The sequence below is a fragment of the Bos taurus genome, chromosome 18, assembly GCF_002263795.3.
Source record: "Bos taurus isolate L1 Dominette 01449 registration number 42190680 breed Hereford chromosome 18, ARS-UCD2.0, whole genome shotgun sequence".
Taxonomy (NCBI): Eukaryota; Metazoa; Chordata; class Mammalia; order Artiodactyla; family Bovidae; genus Bos; species Bos taurus.
The window spans coordinates 37203736-37224502 of record NC_037345.1 but is presented as its reverse complement, the minus strand read 5'-3'; positions in this window follow the sequence as shown (position 1 = coordinate 37224502).

Here is a 20767-nt window from a genome sequence, read left to right as displayed (position 1 = left end):
GTGGTTTGCCATTCCCTTCTCCAGTGGACCACATTCTGTCACACCTCTCCACCATGACCTGGCCGTCATTAGTTAGTAATAACTAATTTTAGAGGGTTTAAAATCACATTTTTTTTTCTTTTCTCTGGTCCTTGACAAATGCTTAATTTTATTTCTAGATTCACAAAAAATAGATGAGTATTTGTAATTATCTATAATTAAATCATAATCCATAATCATTCACCATTAAGGAAAACATTTGTTATTTAGAGAGTCTAAAACTAATTGCTGGTTTTAGAAAAGGCAGAGGAACCAGAGATCAAATTGCCAACATCCGTCGGATCATCAAAAAAGCAGGAGAGTTCCAGAAAAACATCTATTTCTGCTTTATTGACTATGCCAATGCCTTTGACTGTGTGGATCACAATAAACTGTGGAAAATTCTGAAAGAGATGGGCATACCAGACCACCTGACCTGCCTCTTGAGAAACCTATATGCAGATCAGGAAGCAACAGTTAAAACTGGACATGGAACAATAGACTGGTTCCAAATAGGAAAAGGAGTATGTCAAGGCTGTATATTGTCACCCTTCTTATTTAACTTATATGCAGAGTACATCATGAGAAACACTGGACTGGAAGAAGCACAAGCCAGAATCAAGATTGCTGGGAGAAATATCAATAACCTCAGATATGCAGATGATACCACTCTTATGGCAGAAAGTGAAGATGAACTAAAAAACCTCTTGATGAAAGTGAAAGAGGAGAGTGAAAAAGTTGGCTTAAAACTCAACATTCAAAAACTAAGATCATGGCAAATTGTCCCATCACTTCATGGGAAATAGATGGGGAAACGGTGGAAACAGTGTCAGACTTTATTTTTTGGGACTCCAAAATCACTGCAGATAGTGATTGCAGCCATGAAATTAAAAGACGCTTACTCCTTGGAATGAAAGTTATGACCAACCTAGATAGCATATTAAAAAGCAGAGACATTACTTTGCCAACAAAGGTACGTCTAGTCAAGGCTATGGTTTTTCTGGTGGTCATGTATGGATGTGAGAGTTGGACTGTGAAGAAAGCTGAGCACCAAAGAATTGATGCTTTTGAACTGTGGTGTTGGAGAAGACTCTTGAGAGTCCCTTGGACTGCAAAGAGATCCAACCAGTCCATTCTAAAGGAGACCAGTCCTGAGTGTTCATTTGAAGGACTGATGCTGAGGCTGAAACTCCAATACTTTGGCCACCTCATGCGAAGAGTTGACTCATTGGAAAAGACCCTGGTGCGGGGAGGGATTGGGGGCAGGAGGAGAAGGGGACGACAGAGGATGAGATGGCTGGATGGCATCACCGACTTGATGCACATAAGTTTGGGTGAACTCTGGGAGTTGGTGATGGACAGGGAGGCCTGGCATGCTGCAATTCATGGGGTTGCAAAGAGTCGGACATGACTGAGTGACTGAACTGAACTGAAAAGTAATTGCAGGCCATCAAATGCATAAAATCATAACATTCTTGATAACAATAACATGAAACAAGGAAATGAAGTGCTTAGGTCCTAGGGTCACTGTTTCATTTGAGAGCAAGATAGAATAGGAAAATCTAAAGTATGCACCTAAAACATTTTAAATCAAGTATATCTCAATTAAAAAAAAGGAAAAGTACACACATCAAATATTTTCAGGTGTATATTGGAAAAGAATTGAAATATAATGCAAACTTCAAATTCAGTAGAGAAGATGCCTGAGCAGCAGAGATTTTTTTTAAAAAAAGGTAATAATTCAACTGAATGTAGGAAAGAAGGAAAAAAGAAAAATGCAAACAGAAAAGATACTAAAAAAAATTTAAGTATCAAATAAATGCAAATTACTTAGATTGTATTTTTAAAGATATACTCTCAAGGAGAATTAAAATTGAACTATATGTTGTTCATTAATGAGACATCACAGAATGACATTGAAAAGTTGAAAATAAACTGATAAAGAGAAATATAGTAGGCAATACTAACCAAAAGAATGTGCAGTTACTAAGAAAGCAATGATTCACAATGAAATGTACTAGTAATTATCTCTGTGGGGAGTGATAAGTGATTTTTATTATATTCTTTATATCTTTCTGCATTTCCTTAATTTTTTAAATGAAAATATACAATTTTTATAACTTGAAAGAACATTTTAATTAAGAACTTTATTAATATACTACAACTTGGAATAACCAACATTGTGTATTATTTGAATTCCTATACCTGTATTAAATTAATCTTTACAACAACTTACTGAAAGAAACACTATTATACTATTTTTCTTCATTTTTCAGATGAAGAAACTGAGGCACAAAGGGATTTAAATAACTTACCTAAGATAAAACAGCTAGTAGATAATGGGACTAGGTTAGGAACTAACTAGATGTGGGTACTAGAGATAGACATTTATGTCCAGGTCTAACATGGAAGACACAATTCAGAATTTTCAAAGCTTAGTTTCATGTTTTTATATTTCCAACAAAAACTATTTCAGTAAGACATTTAACATTTATTACTAACAGTGGAATTCAGAAACAAAATAAGAGCAAATCCCTTTCTGTAATTTTGTTCATGTGTTTATACTCTAGAACTATAAAACAAAACTATCACTGTCTATCAATGTTTATTTCAGGACTTTTTCCAGTGAATGTATCATTCCTATAACAGATATAAAAATTCTATTTTCATAATTTAATTGCTTCTGGTTGGTGTCAGCAATGTGACATTTGTAAAAATTTAACCAGCTTTTAATAAGAAAATCTTAGAATATTTCCATCCATGCTTTGAAGTTCTGGCTATAAAACACATGGCTAAAACTATTCTCTGTTTGGATATGATTTTCTTTCTCAAATTTTATTTCCCTTTTCTTTTTAAGCAAATATACAGTTTAGAATTAAATTTAAGGTAACACATGGTATATTTAAAAATAATTTCTACAACCACAAAAATAGAAAAAAGCTACATTACTTTCACGTGTATTTACAGTAGCCAAGAAAAAAAGAGAGAGACAGAGGGTGCCATCATTTATAAGTAATGGATACATTCCTAACCAAATGGATACTGAAAGGAAAAGGTACATTTTGCTAGCTCTATCAGAAAGGGCCTTGTAAATAGCATGTAGACACAGTCCCGTGAACATTCAATTGGCCACCTATCTTGGCTAAATTACAATAATGTGCATTTTGGCAAATCGTATCACTTCACAAAGTCACTTTAAATGTACAACATGTATTTCTTCTCTTACCTCTCAAAATATTTCTCTAGGATGCTTCCAACTTAAAGGAATATGCAGATATACTGCTGGATATCCTGTCATGACCAGACTTCACAGGAAGACAGAGCTTTTTCTCTAACATATTCCTAGAAGGTTCTACCACCAAGATCCACTTCTGTCTATACTGAAATTGCTATGGTAGCACGTTAAGCGTCTTGGAGAGGATATTTGTCAGAGGCCTTATTTATTGAAATAAAGACAATGGCAAATGGTTGATCAATACCTCTCCTTCCATTGTCATAAGTTCTCAGCAGATTATCTTTTCAAATAATGAAATTGGTTTATAAAAGTTTCTGATATAATTTAATCCACCATATAATACTCTTCATAGTCATTTATGATATCACATTATATCAAAAAGTGATTTTGAGCCACGTGGGTGAAGGCATCCAATGCATAGTTATAACAGATGCACACTCAGCTCTGGAATATAAAACTAATGATTTCTTTTGTGTACTCCTGATGTTACTGAAGAGTACTATCTTATGCATAATTAACAGACTTTTGAAAGGCTGAATATAAAACATTATAGCACTTCTTGTCTACTTACACTGGGAACTCTACTATGATACAATGTGTGCTTTCTAACAAATCTGGAAAAATTATAAGTATTATACTGTTTTGGTACATCTTTGTTTTCATAGATACTCATGAAGGGAGAGAATAACTATAATGAGCAAAATAAAAGTCATCTGAAGACTATTATAAATTCTCGCTCACTTACATTTCACAAGTGACAATGCCTATTGACCTTAAAATTGTAGAAATTAAATTACTGGTTGGACCATATAAATCTCATGTGGAACTACGGAGAACCATAAGTGTCTAACTCTTTGGCAAGTGTCTCAGCATAACTTATGCCAGTGGATCAGTAGTACAGGAATTGGCAGAAACACTATAAACCACACAAATACTATTAATAATAAATATGGTGGCTTATGAAACCTGGTTGGTAGCTTCTCTTTCATCCACACAAGAAGTGACGTGAAGTGAAAGTTGCTCAGTAGTGTCTGACTCTTTGTGAGCCCATGGACTTATATCACCCAAATAAAAATACTACCTTCTATTCCTGACTTTTTTATTCGAAATAATCAATGCTTGCAAGTCCTATGTATAATATTGCAGTTAATTGTCTGAAAACTGCTCTTTATAGGCTAGGTAGAAACAAGCAGATTGAATGGTTTGGGTCAAGTTGGAGCTAAGGCACTGAGACTGAAATAAAAGCAAGAAAGCACGATAAGAAGACAGATGACTACACAGAGCAGGAACTGAATTACTGGATTTTTTAGACTGAAATCACACCACACTCAGTATCAATAAATACATGTGTCAGGCACTGTGCTAGGTGCTATTCTCAAATATTTGAACAAGGTCACTTAGGAAAATTATACTTTCCCTATAGTTACACATAAGAAAATATTTTCAAACAAAATATTTCCAAAACCTGAAGAAAGGCATTACTCAAAAACTATTAATAAATGTGTGATACAGTGGGACCTTGCTGTCCATTCAATCTATATGTAATAGTTTACATCTTGTGTAGAAATGCAAGACTTTATGTATTGATTTTGTATCCTGCAACATTACTGAATTTGTTAATTAGTTCTAAGAGTTTTTATATATATTATTTTTATATTTTATATACATTCTTTTTTATTTATATATTCTTTTTTAATATAAATTCTTTTTAACGTTGGGCTTCCCTTGTGGCTCAGTTGGTAAAGAATCCGCCTGCAATGCAGGAGACCTGGGTTCGATCCCTGGGTTGGGAAGATTCCCTGGACAAGGGAATGTCTACCCACTCCAGTATTCTGGCCTGGAGAATTCCATGGACTGCATAGTCCATGGGGTCACAAAGAGTCGGACACGAGTTTGTTTATCAGTTCTAAGAGTTTTTATATATATTCTTTTTATATATTTATATATTCTTTTTTATTAATATATTCTTTTTAAATATAAATTATTTTTAATATTCTTTTCCACTATGGTTTACTCTATGACATTGAATACAGTTTCCTACGCTATACAGTAGGACCTTGTCCATCCATTCTACATGTAACAGTTTGCATCTACTAAGCCCAAACTTCCAGTCTATCCCTCCCCATCCCTTCCCACCCCCTTGGCAACCAAGTCTGTTCTGTGAGTCTGTTTCTGCTTTGCAGACAGGTTCATTAGAGTCATATTTTAGATTCCACATATAAGTGATATCATATGGTATATGTCTTTCTCTGACTTACTTCACTAAGTATGATGATCTCTAGTTGTATCCATGTTGCTGTAAATGGCATTATTTCATTCTTTTTTAAGGCTAAGCGAGTAGTAGTCTTTATACATTCATCTGTTAATGGACATTTATGTGGTTTCCATGTCTTAGCTGTTATGAATAGTGCTGCTATGAACATAGGGGTGCAGTTATCTTTTCAAATTATAGATTTGTCTGGATATATGCCCAGGGATTGCTGGATCATATGGTAATTCTATTTTTAGTTTTCTGAGGAACCTCCATACTATCTTCCATAGTGGTTGTGCCAACTTACATTCCCATTAACAGGGAACTACGTTCAGTGTCCTTGGACAAACCGTAATGAAAAATATAGAAAAGAATATATATATATATATATACACATGCAACCAAATCACTTTGCTTAACACTAGAAATTAACATTGTAAATCAACTATACTTTAGTAAAGTAAGTAAATACAAAAATCTAAATGTGCAAGAAAGTGAAAGTTGCTCAGTCATGTCCGAGTCTGTGCGACCCCATGGATTGTAGCCCACCAGGCTCCTCTAGAGTCCATGGAATTCTCCAGGCAAGAATACTGGAGTGGGTTGCCACTTCTTCCTCCAGGGGATCTTCCCAACACAGGGATCAAACCCAGGTCTCCTGCATTGCAGGCAGATTCTTTACTGTCTGAGCCACCAGGGATTAAAAATAATTAAGCCTATGCTTTTCATTGGAAGGGATGGATTTTTTTTTTTTTTAAAACAGGGGAAACATTTCAGCATAAGGACCAAAGACTTTAAATATCTTGTCCCATTTTAGAAAACAAGAAACGGAGCACTTTTCTTTAATTAGTATGACACAAACAGGTTTTAAATCCACTTTTTTCTGGACAATCACATACCAGGCAGTCAGCAAAGAGTTGAGAGGATGAGTGACTATTTTAGCCACTTTTTATTTATCAAAATTAAAAAAAAAAAAAAAACTAAAATATCTTGCAATGGATTTCTGAATATATAACTATTGAATATATAAAACAAATTAGGACATAAGTTTTGCTACCCACCATTAGAGTAAGAGCAACACTGAGACAGCATAACTGCCTCTGACTATAAAATAGCACCACTGCAACAAGATTGTTCACTGATGATATTATGAGGAATTCAATACAAACTTACCTTGCCGAAAAAGCCATAAAAAAAACGAAAAATGCTTCCTAGTTTGGTGAGAAAATATCCATTTTGTAACCATCTATAACCCTTTTGTAATCATTAGCATTCAGAGGATAAAGATCATTCCCTCTCCTGTTGGGTATGGCACTTGAAAAAAATTTTTTAAACAACAGGTACACTGTGAGAAGTACATAACAGGCAATGACACAGTAAGAGTCTACTAACACCACATATAAATCAGAGAGGTGACTAACGCACCCCTTCTCTAAACCACTCACAACAAATCTTTTTCTCATTTTATGAATGCACACAAAAGAAATTTCAGCTACTAACCACATTAAAATGTGAGTTAGTTGCTGGAGACTTGATAACGTTGAGGGGAAAAAGTCAACACTCTTGCCAAGTGAAAGCATTAAAAAAAAAAAAAAAAGTCTGACTCTTACAGTTACCTTCAAGGTAAAATTAATTATTAATTGGCAAAGCCTGGACATGGAATGATTGCTATCAATATTTTAATACTTTCAGTGCTAATTTCATTCTCACCATCACAGTTTGTCTACTGAAGAAGCAAGAGAGGTCTGTTTACTTTCAGTGAGGTTTGCTATAATGATCCCCTTAAGAAGGCTGCCAATATTTTGAAATGCTTTGAATCTTCCTCTTTTTGAATTCCTAATATTAAACAAACTGAAAACCAGATCCGCATTTCATCCACACAAATGAACAATTCTACCGTTCTTAGATTAGATTGTTAATTTTGAACGAGACTAATTCTTTAATTCCCACCCACCAGTGCTGCAATTCACACTGTTAAGGTTTGTATTTTATCATAAAAGTTTAACAATCACTTGTAAAACTTGAACTTTGAAATTAGAAAGTTAATTTAGCAATTACCTGAATTCACCCTAACTCATCTCTAGAGCCAAGCCTGCACAAATGCCTAGGTAAAATGCATCATGTTTCAGGTTTCAGCAGAATGATGTAAAAGAAAGCTTAAGGACTGAGGAATGAATATGTCACAAATAGGACATGGATGAAGAAGAATTAGGAGCGCTCTGCTTTAATTCCTCAGGGTCCACAGTCCCCGAGGGAAGAAAGGGTCTTCTGAACCTAGAAATACAAGCTCAAGAAAATCTCATGTTCAAGGTGAACTCCAGTTTCCCTCAGGGATAGAGACACAATCCTTAACTGCTAGTACCAAGGCTCCAAGGCAGATAAGAGGAGAGTCAACAGAGGTTTGGAATTGCCCAGGGCGTTTAAAGCTTAGAGGGGCTGTTCTGAGGGACAGTACTCACTAGAGAAGAGTCACGTTGTAATATATATGTGGAACCCTGACAGTGTAGGGGCCATGTCTTAGGCAAATATGGCCCCAGATTTTCCCTCATTTTCTATTTTTGACAACATACTCCTCTATGTTTTTATATACCTTCCTGACCTCCAGCCTATGACTAAATACTTCAGTTTTACCGGTGATGTTGTCTCACTTCAAACAGCAGCTGCATCAGATCACATTACTCCCGTAAGCGCTATGGCCCACTACAAACCTAGGTATCTGGCCAGGTAGGTAGGCAATATCTTGGTCAGCCACTGCCTGGAAACTGACCATCCTTCTCAGCTCTTACCTCTTTTTCACTCACCACATTGAAACAATCACTAAATGCTACTGAGTCTATCTTCTCAATAGACTTCAAATCTGTCCATTTCTCTCTCCTCATTGGCACACCAGCCTGGTTTAGGCTACCACTGATCTTGCCTCTTTTTGATCTTTTTTTTTTTTTGATCTTGCCTCTTAATAGCCTCTTCAGTCACTTCCTGAAGCAGTCGAATCACCTTCAATCCTCCAATCGATTCATTCTTTGTACTGCAGGCACAGTGGTGTTACTCAAAACTCATCTCAGCATGTCACTGTACAACTTAAAATATTTTAGGGCTCCCCACTGTCCTCAAGATAACCACGAAGCTCTGGGTCACGCATTCAGGATTCAGTCCTCACTTATCCGACCTCATCTTTCACAAGCTCAACAACTTCTGCAGAACTTAAAAATGCAGAGACCCATGTTCTTTCTCACCTTTAAGTCTTCTGTGCTTAGCCTAACCTCTCCTTGTGTGACTAAACTAAATCTCTTCCAAGACATAGCACGCCAAACTGATACAGTGCATTATATTTTATTCATAAGCTAACTTTGCTTGTAATACTCTTACTCATAATCTATTTCTAGGAATTCTAATATTTATCAAGTACCTACTATGTTCTTGTCACTGTTAAACACATTTACTTGTATTAACTTATATAATCCTCAGAGCAACCCTATATGAGTTGACCCAGTTATTATCCCCACTTTATAGATGACAAAATGGAAACACAGAATGATTAAGATGATACAGCTAATATGTGGAGGACCAAGACTCAAATCAAGGTCATAATGTTCCAGAGTTAGCTACTAAACTTGACTGTTGCTCCAGAGACAGTCAAGAAGAGCAAACTTTGTTTGAATTCATAATAAATGATGGCAAATGTATGCCACCTGATATTAATAAATCTTTCAACATCAGGGTTGAGGGTAGTTATGATGACTGGTCTGCAAATCTATGTAAGACTTACCTTTGTAATACAAATATCACATCCCATTAGCTCAGTGCACACTTTACTAGGGGAAATTTTCCCATATTATGTCAACATTTTGAGCCTACTTCAAGGAACAATAAAGTAGAAATCTCACACTATAGAATTATGCTGCTGCCAAAACTAAAACTACTTTATTAATGGTACAGAAAACTGAGGGTTCCTAATACTTTGATATCTAGACTGTATGTCATTTTATCATTTATAGTTTATTAACAAAATTAAATGCAGCCTTTTTTTATATTAACTACTGTACATTTTTCTGATGTTAAATCAATACAGTTTCCATTTTTCATGCAACAGAAATTTAGAAAATTAAATACATCAGACAAATGGTCATAATACAACCATAAAGTAAAATCTGAAAGATTAAAATTATGACAATTATTTATCATGCATATTTGTATCCTCAAATAGTAAAAGTCCTAATTGTTTGCCTTGGGTTCTTTTAAGTATAAAAGTAAGTACAAAAGTAAAATATGGATTAACAAATTTGCCTTTGCCCTCTTCCAGAAAAAAAAAACAACAACACAGTAGCTCCTGGTACAGAATATGTGGTCAAATACTTGACTAATTAATTCCTGTAATAAGCTTGTTTAGTTGCTAGAATATCTAACACTTAACACTTGTAAGATGAATCTTGCTTAAGAAACTATGTCTGGTATAGTTTGAGGATTAAAAATCATTTCAGGGTTGGGCTTAAAAATACAAGCATTTTTGAAATTAATTCAAAAAATAGTTTCAGCAGTGTAAAGCAAAACATCTTAAAAGTAATCTGTGTGTACCAGACTATACATTGATTCACGTATTTATGGAGCACATACTATGAGTTGACTTGGCAGTAGGTGTTTGACAACACCACTGAATGAACAGGCCTTGTGTCTGTAGAGCTATGCTCCAGTGAGATGTTATGCTATCACATAATGAGAATCTCAACATGGGGAGTCACCACTATGAAGTTAACTTGTTGTTTAGTTGCTAAGTCATATCCAACTCTTTGTGACCCCATGGATTGCAGCATGCCAGGCTCCTCTGTCCTCTACTGTCTCTCAGAGCTTATCCATTGATTCAGTGATGCCATCTAACCATCTCATCCTCTGCTACCTCCTTCTTCTCCTGCCTTCAATCTTTCCCAGCAACAAGGGCTTTTCCAATGAGTCTGCTCTTCGCATCAGGTGGCCAAAGGATTGAAGCTTCAGTTTCAGCATCAGTCCTTCCAATGAATATTCAGAGTTGATTTCCTTTAGGATTGACTGGTTTGATGTCTGTGCAGTCCAAGTGTTTCAAGAGTCTTCTCCAGCATCACAATTCAAAAGCATCAATTCTTTGGTGTTGAGTCTTCTTTATGGTCCAACTCTCACATCCATACATGACTACTGGAAAAGCATAGCTTTGACTAGACAGATCTTTTGTTTCTGTTTTTTTAATACACTCTTTAGGTTTGTCATAGCTTTCCTTCCAAGGAACAAGCGTCTTTTAATTTCATGGGTGTAGTCACCATCCATAGTGATTTTGGAGCCCAAGAATATAAAACCTGTCACTGCTTCCACTTATTCCCCTTCTATTTGCCATGGAGTGATGGGATTGGATGCCACAATCTTAGTTTAGTTTTGTTTTGTTTTAATATTGAGTTTCAAGCCAACTTTTTCACTCTCCTCTTTCACATGAAGTTATCTAGGAAACTATAGTCACTAAAATGTGTCTTCCTACCTTCCCTTGTCACCCTCCCAAATGCTGCCCTAGGTATAGCCTCCTATCATTCTCACTTAGGCCTGATCTCTAAAGGAGCTTCTACTCCAAATTATCCTTCTCTTTTAACCCTGATTTAAATTCCATTCCCTCCAAGCTCAGTTATTGGCTGGGAAGAGCCAAAGAGATGATTTGCATTAGGGGGTGTATGACTATTATTCTTTTTTAGTAACTTAAATCATGTCTGATTCTTTGGGACCCTATGGACTGTAGCCCACCAGGCTCCTTTGTCCATGGGATTTCCCAAGCAAGAACACAGAGTGGGTTGCCATTTCTTTCTCCAGGGACTCTTCCTGACCCAGGGATCGAGGCTATGTCTCCTGCATTGGCAGGCGGATTCTCTACCACAGAGTCACCTGGAAAGCCCTTCCCAGGGTGATTGATAGCTGCTTCCATTTTTTTTCTGATAGTATTTGCTGCTGCTGCTGCTGCTGCTGCCAAGTCGCTTCAGTTGTGTCCGACTCTGTGTGACTCCACAGACGGCAGCCCATCAGGCTCCCCCGTCCCTGGGATTCTCCAGGCAAGAACACTGCAGTGGGTTGCCATTTCCTTCTCCAATAGTATTTGCTAGCCCAGAGGAATGACTCACTGACTAAAAATTTTAGCAAATAACTGTAGATGCTAAGGGAAAGTAGGGTTATTTGGCAAAGAGGAAGTTTCTGAGTCCTGCAAAGACTCTCCTAAGGAATTTTTGCCTCCGGCTGTGCATAAGGTGGCCTTGAATGGCATCATTTTTATGAAGAAACTGTATCTCACAATGTTCAGCAAAACAAATTGTCCTAAGGGTGGGGATAAAGAGTGAAATCCCTAATGAATAACAGGATAGAAAAACCAGAAAGGGCAGACCATAACAACATGAAATGAAACAAGCCCAGGATGATATTTCCACTCACTTGAAAATTACCCAAATATGCATCTGATATTTCATAGTCCTAACAACCCATCTTCAGAACATCCCGTAAATCTATTTCAATGTAACATCAGGGCCTTTCAATCCCAAGATTTTAAAGCCAGTAAGAGAATTTATTTAATGTCATAAACTGAAAGCTTGCTCTATTCAGAGCATGGACTCTCTTCCTCCTGGTGAAAAATGAACAAGTGACTCTTTAAAAAAAATGTTGCCATGTTGACAATGGTGTTAAATCTCCAGGTTGCTTGGGCTTCATGGAATCATGGGATGGGTAATAAGCGTTAGATATGTAACAAGTCTGAGATGCGTCAGCTGCAAAAAGGAAGGTCCTTCACTGATTTCCAGTCTGTTTACCACCTTGTCAACTAACATAGCATCACTATTATGTTCAGAATTTGACTTTTCCTCCAATAAAACAAGTTAGGACAAAGTTGTACAGTGAGCATGGGATAACCACTGGATGAGCTAACAGCACTAGCTATTTTGAGATTCAGCCCTTTGCTCTTAAAAATAAGGTCCAGAAAAATACACGATGATAGTTTGTCTCCTACTTACAAATGTATGCTGATATGAACAAACTTTTGCTTTGTTAATAAATTAAATAAAAGTGCTTTTAAAATTCCACCACAATGAAACATTCATCCAGACTTCATTATTTGCCATTTCCATGCCTCTTCAGAATTTCTGAGTACTCCCTCCTGTGTACCAAAGTGACAGGAGAAAAATCTGTTCCCAAGGTACTTTTAGTCAAGTAAATACTTGGAAATTCATTGTGTAGCTAAGAAAGCATATCATTATGGCCTTTTCAAATATATTCGGTAAACATCCAGCATTGAGCAAAGTAGACAAGCTTTTTTAGAAAGGAGCAGAGGCCTACTTTATATATATATATATATAATTTTTTACTGGAGTGTAGTTGATTTACAATGTTGTGCTAGTTTCTGCTATACAATAAAACAAGTCAGTTATCCACTGTTTTTAAGATTCTTTTCCCATTTAGGTCATTACAGAGCACTGAGTAGAGTTCCCTGTGTTATACAGTAGGTCTTTATTGGTTTATCTATTTTATATGTAGTATGGCTCAGCTGTAAAGAATCCGCCTGCTATGCAGGAGACATGGCAGGAGCTGTGATTTCAATTCCTGAGTTGGAAAGATCCCCTGAAAAAAGAAGTGGCAACCCACTTCAGAATTCTTGCCTGGAAAATCCCATGGACAGAGGAGCCTGGTGGGCCTACAGTCCATGGGATCACAAAAGAGTCAGACATGACTTCATGACAAAAAGCAAAATGAAAAATAAAAGCAAGTATATATATGTCAATTCCAATCTCCCAATTTATCTCTCCCTTTCTTTTTCCCCTGGTAACCGAAAGTTTGTTTTCTACATCTGTGACTCTATTTCAGTCCCACTTCTGGGCATACAGATATCCAGAGAAAACCAAAATCCAAAAGGATACATGTACCCCAATGTTCATTGTAGCACTGTTTACAATAACGAAGACATGGAAGCAACCTAAATGCTCATTGACAGAGAACTGGATAAAGACGATGTGCTAGCACAAGGCCTAAATAATAGAGATAAGCAAACAAGGAAGAGATCAATTACTCAAAATCTGAATTCTCAAATAATTTAGAAATCACATGTGTTGCCTGGTTAATTTTATATTTCTGTACAGTCACATAGCCTGCTGGGCTGCCATTGAATGAGGCATGCCTTCATCTAACATTTGGATTTATCATTACAGTGTCTTCATCCTCAAGAATTTATAATCAAGAAATGATTCTCTACCTTATGCTAAACTAGGGAAGGATTTGGAACCATTTCCAATAGAAGCAGAAAAGGAAGAAAGAAAAAGGGTAAGAAGAAATAGAAGGAAGCAGGAGGAGGAAGAGGTAGAAGAGGAAGGGAGAACAGTAAGGATAAGAAACAGGAGGAGGTAAAGCCCCAGCTGGTCTGGGTAATGTTGGCCATAATTTGATTTTTGCAGTGTTCTCTAATCTATTGCTGAAGGTGAAGTTACTTTGTTGAAACAATAAAATTTCAAGGAAAGGTCAGACTATGAGCTCAGATACAGACTTACAAAAGGATAGAAGGCTTCAAAGTAAAAAATACGAACTGAGGTGATTAGAAGATCAACAAAGATCCAATCCTAAAGGTCGCCTGGGAAAAAGAGATGGTGACAGTGACAGAGATACATAATGTTGACTATGATGGAAATCCCATGGACAGAGAAGCCTGGCAGGTTACAGTCCATGGGGTCCCAAGAGTAGGACACAATTTAGTGACTCCACCACCACCACCACAACAGTGATGAGAGAGCGTATCATAGCCAGGTAAGCTCATTTGGGTCACTCAACTATGCTATAAAGCAGCTCCCATTCTTGTTATTCCTATTTCACAGATGAGAAGCATAGAAGTAAACCAGATGTACAAGTTCACATAGCCAGTAAGTGGCAATGTCAATTTATTCATCTGGGAAGCTAGGATACAAAGTTTTCATCTGCTGTGTTAGTTTCCTTTAGCCACTGTAGCAAATTATCACAAACTTCCTGGATTAAAGCAAGATAATTTTATCTCTCATAAATCTAGAAGCCATAGGTCTGAAATCAGTATCACTAGGCTAAAGTCAAGGTGTTAGCAGTGCTGCGCTCTCTTAAGAGTTTCTAGGGGAGAATCCATTCCTTGCCTCTTCTAGCTTCTGTTCACTACCAGCTTTCCTTGGCTTGTGGTCACATCTCCCCAATCCGCAAGGCCAGCATCTTCAAATCTCTTCCTCTACTCCATCTTCACATAGCTTCCCATATGTGTGTGTGTGTGTGTCTGTGTGTCTGTGTGTGAAGTCTCCCTCTGTCTCCCACAATTATAAGGACACTTACGGCTACACTTAGGATTCACCCAGGTAATCCAGGATAATCTCCTCATCTCAAAATCTTTACCATAATCACATTGCAGAAACTCTCCAAATCAAGTAACATTTACAAGTAAGATAATATTTATAAGTTCCAGGTTTTAGAACCTTGTATATTGGAGTGGGGGGAGAAGATTTTACAGTCTACCACACTCCTCTACTATGCATTAGTAATTTTCAATGGTTTGGATAAATTTTTTTTTAAACCTGCATATATGGTTGTTGCACATAAATTAATCCAAAGTTTCCAATGTAGCAGCTAAAAAAAATTAATCTGGAGATCATTTAGTTTTAAAAATTACATAAACATTTTTAAAACTACTTACTATATAACTTAACACTCTTATTTAGGTCACTGATTTGTCATTCGGAACCTCAAACTTGGATGAGGGTGACAGCTCTTAGGAAAACATTCTCTTGGCTCTATCCCTGGCCACTGAAATTCAATCAACAACTGCCAGAATAACACATCTCCCTATTATCATGTAATCTCAGTGCACAAAACTCTCCAAGAGTGTCCCACAGTGTAGTCCCACATGTGATCAACAGTGTCCTCCATCATCCACACCACCAATTCTCCATCCTTCCTGTCTCATTATCACCTGTCCTTCAAAACAGTCTCCTTTTGGGACTTCCCTGGCAGTCCAGTGGTTAAGACTCCATGCTCCCAGTACCGGTGGCACAGGTGTGATCCCTGATCAGGGTACCAAGATTCCACATGCCGCACAGCACAGCCAAAAGAAAAAGTCTTGTTTTCTTTTAACTAATGGCTCTTTGTTCACTTGGGAAATCTATTCCCCTTTTCAAAAGCCCAAGTCCATGATTTTCTACGAGCTTAGACAGAAACTTATGTCATGCAACAAGCATATAAAAGGATGGTTAACATTACTCATCATTAGGAAAATGCAAATCAAAAGCACAAGAAGGTATTACTTCACATCCATCAGGATGACTACTACCAAAAAACCAAAACACAGAAAATAACAAACGTCGGAGAGGCTGTGAAGAAATTAGAACCCTTATGTACTATTAGTGAGAAAGTAAAATGGTGCTGTTAAAAACACTATGTAGGTTTCACAAAAAATTAAAAATTCCAGTGTGTGTGAAAGTCATTCAGTCGTGTTTGACTCTCTGTGACCCCATGGACTGTAGCCCCCCAGGCTCCTCTGTACATGGAGTTCTCCAGGCCAGAATACTGGAGTAGGTAGCTATTCTCTTCTCCAGGGGATCTTCCCAACCCAGGGATCAAACCCATGTCTCCCACATTTCAGGCTGATTCTTTACCAACTGAGCCATCAGGGAAGCCACATGATTCATCCATTTCTGAGTATATATCCAAAGAACTGATAGTAGGGCCTTAAAGAGGTATTTGCATATTCATGTTCACAGCAGCATTATTCACACTAGCCAAAATATGGAAGCAACCCAAGAGTCCATCAAGAGATGAATGGATATGCAAAATGCAGTATCTACATAAAAGGGAACATTTTCAGCTTTAAAAAGGAAGAAAACTTAGACACACGGTAGAACTTGGAAGAATCTTGAGGACATGTTAAGTGAAATACAAGAGTCACAAAAAGACAAATACTGTATGATTCTACTCATAAGAGGTACCAAGACAAGTCAAATTCATAGAAGCAGCAAGTAGAACAGTGGTTGCCAGGGACTGAGCACAAAGGAGGATGGGGAGTTGTTGTTTAATGGGTATAATATCTGTTTTACAAGAAGAAAGAGTTCTGGAAACTTATTGTACAACAACATGAATGTACTTAACACTACTGAACTATACACATAAAAATGGTTAAGATGGTGTATTTTATATTTATTTTACCAGCATTTAAAATTTTTTAATGCAAAAAAATTAATTTACTTCATGTAAAAAGCTTGTCCACCCCAAATCAGATAGCTCTTCCCTCTCTATATTGTTTTACTATAATTGTAGAGAAGTTTCAAATCAAGGAATTGGTGCCCTCTTAACTAGCTTTTCTTCTTCCTCCTTGAGGGAAAATATTGTGTTTTCTCCTGGATTACTTCCAAAGCACTCAGTAGGATACTTTTCACATAGAAAACTGAATTGTTGCAAAAGTGATCAAGTCAAACTATATAAAATTTTATAATACTTAAAAGCAACAGGAGACCGAACAATAACAAAATTGCCCCAAAAAAAGGATACTGGAGGAATGCTAATGTAAAAAAATATGATATAAAAATGAGGATCATTTTTTTCTTCCATTTTTTACCAGTGATAAAATAGCAAGAAGTACTTGATAAACTTTCATTTATATGGAGATGCTTAATCTGTGTTTCTAAGGGAAATTTTGGTTAAATACAACAATTTAATGATACATTAATAGTTTAGATCAGTTCAGTTCAGTTCAGTCGCTCAGTCGTGTCCAACTCTTTGTGACCCCATGAATTGCAGCACGCCAGGCCTCTGGGTCCATCACCAACTCCCAGAGTTCACTCAGACTCACATCCATCGAGTCAGTGATGCCATCCAGCCATTTCATCCTCTGTCGTCCCCTTCTCTTCCTGCCCCCAATCCCTCCCAGCATCAGAGTCTTTTCCAATGAGTCAACTCTTCGCATGAGGTGGCCAAAGTATTGGAGTTCCAGCTTTAGCATCATTCCCTCCAAAGAACACCCAGGGCTGATCTCCTTCAGAATGGACTGGTTGGATCTCCTTGCAGTCCAAGGGACTCTCAAGAGTCTTCTTCAACACCACAGTTCAAAAGCATCAATTCTTCTGCGCTCAGCTTTCTTCACAGTCCAACTCTCACATCCATACATGACCACTGGAAAAACCATAGCCTTGACTAGATGGACCATTTTGGCAAAGTAATGTCTCTGCTTTTGAATATGCTATCTAGGTTGGTCATAACTGTGGGTCTCAAATTTGGAATGCATCAGAATCACCAGGAAAGTTGTTAAAGCAGTTCCACACCTTGAGAATATTGGTTTGGATCTACATTTTCTTGATTACACTAAGGATGTCAAAACATGGAACAGGAAATGTTGGTCCAAGCCTGGGCTCTCACTCCTTGACCTTTATTCAAAGCCAAAGGAAGACCCTTTGCCTATCACTAGGGTCTTCCCTTCACCCAAATTCTTTGTTTGGGAAAAGTTGGGAATTTATAAAGAAACATAATATATTTAACAGTTTATGGCTTTAGTGGTGTCTGGTAATGTCCTTCACTTTTAAAAGGAACTCAAAATGATGCTTCAGCTTTATCTCCTTGTTGAAATGAATGAATTTAAGAGAGAGAGGATTTTAGATCAGAACAGCGACACCTCTGGCAAGGATATAAATCCATATTCCTTGATTCCCAGCAATGGATTATTTTTCTATCTTTATGGCTTCTAAGTCAGAGAGCATACATCTAATGATGCCTTTCTTAAAATGACCAGCATATCTAAAATAAGGATGATGATAATATCAAAATATCTTCAGCGAGCAAAAATAATTAAATTCAATTCACAGGTTGAGTGGTACACGAAGTCACAACAATTGACGCATAAATTTTATAGAATATGCAGAGTACATGGATATTATAATCTGTTGAAATCTGTACCGTTGCACCTGTACATATACAGCTATGATTTAAGACAGAAATGCTACATACATCAATGAATTTTCAATTCATATCATCATAGCTACAGAGTCAAGACTGAGTAGTTTATGATTACATTGGATCTTTGAAATGTGTGGATGCTTTCGTTACCATTTTCCTTTGATTTATTAAAAAGAATACAAGTATATACATACCGGTCACAGGAGAACTGGAATAAAAATGTGTGCCTTTTATTAAAATTCAGATGAGAAACACTCCTCAAAGCAGCCAGATGAATCTTCTAATGGAAGAAGCCCTTTTGGGAAGTCCATTCCCCTCAAAATTAAATCTGAAGTTTATTTCCTAAAATGTCACATATATGGTAAAAATAAAGACAATCAATGCATCTTGCTATTGCAAGGATTCAAATGAATCAAATCAAGTGCCACTGTGTTTCCCCTATACACATAGCTCTTCACACTATGATCCAGATAGTCGACAACAGAACAGGTATTACACTCATTTTACAATATCAGTGTCATAATATTAATAAGATTCTACTGAATTTTTGTTGGTGGAAGCAACATCATTTCTATGTGTTTTTCTGCCTAGAGATACAAAACAGTGAAATCCAACAGCTCCATAAGTCTCACTTAGGAAATGGAATCATAGTTACAAAACCTCACTCAGGATTTACAAAGTCTGCAATATCAAGAAACTAGATAGTTGATATAAAGATTTGGATAACAAAAACGGGGGCTGCCAAAAATATAGAAGAATGAGTGGGCTTCCTGGTTGGCACAGTGGTAAAGAATTAGCCTGCCAATGCAAGAATACAGAAGAATGAGATTATACCCTATTGATAAGCATATAAATGTGTGCTACCATCTTGGTATATAATGTGGCATAATAAAGTTGAAAGTGTACATACAATCCAGAAATCCTTATGTTAGATACATATCCTAAAGAAATGTTTACATGTAGACAAGAATGTCCCTTATAGCAAAGTTAGAAATAGCAAAAAGTGGGAGGAACTCAACTGTCCATCAGTAGAGATTTTGATGGGGTTTCCTAGGTGGCTCAGCAAAAAATCCACCTGCCAATGCAGGAGATGCAGGTTCAATCCCTGGGTCAGGGAGATCTTCCAGAGAAGGAAATGGCAACTCACTCCAGTATTCTTGCCTGAGAAATCCCATGGACAGAGGAACTTGGCAGGCTACAGTCCATGGGGTGGCAAAAAATCATACATAACTGAGCAACTGAGCACACACACACCTAGAGATTTTGATAAATAAACTGGGCTATATTCATTCAATGAGATATTTTGTAACAGTGAAAAAGAATGAATTATAGCTCTGTGCAACCACATGCATAAACCTTCAGTTCAGTTCAGTTGCTCAGTCGTGTCCGACTCTCTGCAACCCCATGAATCGCAGCACACCAGGCCTCCCTATCCATCACCAACTCCCAGAGTTCACCCAAACTCATGTGCATCAAGTCAGTGATGCCATCCAGCCATCTCATCCTCTGTCGTCTCCTTCTCCTCCTGCCCCCAGTCCCTCCCAGCATCAGGGTCTTTTCCAATGAGTCAACTCTTCGCATGACGTGACCAAAGTATTGGAGTTTCAGCCTCAGCATCAGTCCTTCCAATGAACACCCAGGACTGATCTCCTTTAGGATGGACTGGTTGGATCTCCTTGCAGAAATATATATAAACTTTACTGAAAAAAGCAAGCTGCAGGAAAGTATCTTTAAAAGACACCATTCTTCAAAAGTTGCAAAGTAAACAAAGAATACTTTCAGGTACACATACATATGATCCCTCCTTATCACACAGTGGCAAACTTATTTTTTTTAAGGGACAACATAATGAGAAAAAATTTTTCAGGATGCTAGTTACTTCTAGCTGGGAAGGAGAATGAGTCCTGAAGGAATTTTTTTAAATAAGCTCTTCTTTGTTTTGATAGCAAATGCTTAAAACTCAAATGGTTTTTATGAACTTAATTTTTACACACTTGAAACCAAAGGTGATAGAGAACATTCCTGGGGTCTTAGACGGTGAACATTTCTTGACGGAGCATGAGGGGTCTGGCCTTTCTACATACTACCCCAGTAAATACATATGCCCCAGGAACTCACCCTTTCCAGGCCAAGGATCAAAGAGAAGCAAAAGGTCTAGAATACGGTTACAACCTCTAATAGTATCCAGGTAAGTGAGGGAGCCAAGATCCCTCAGTCCTACCCTAGAATCTCAAAATTCTTATGGCTATTAAAACCAAGTCATCGAACATAGTACTGGTCAAATCAAAATGCCAGACCTAGTGGACTCAAGTGTTGGGGTGAAGGAAGGAAGAAATATCAGG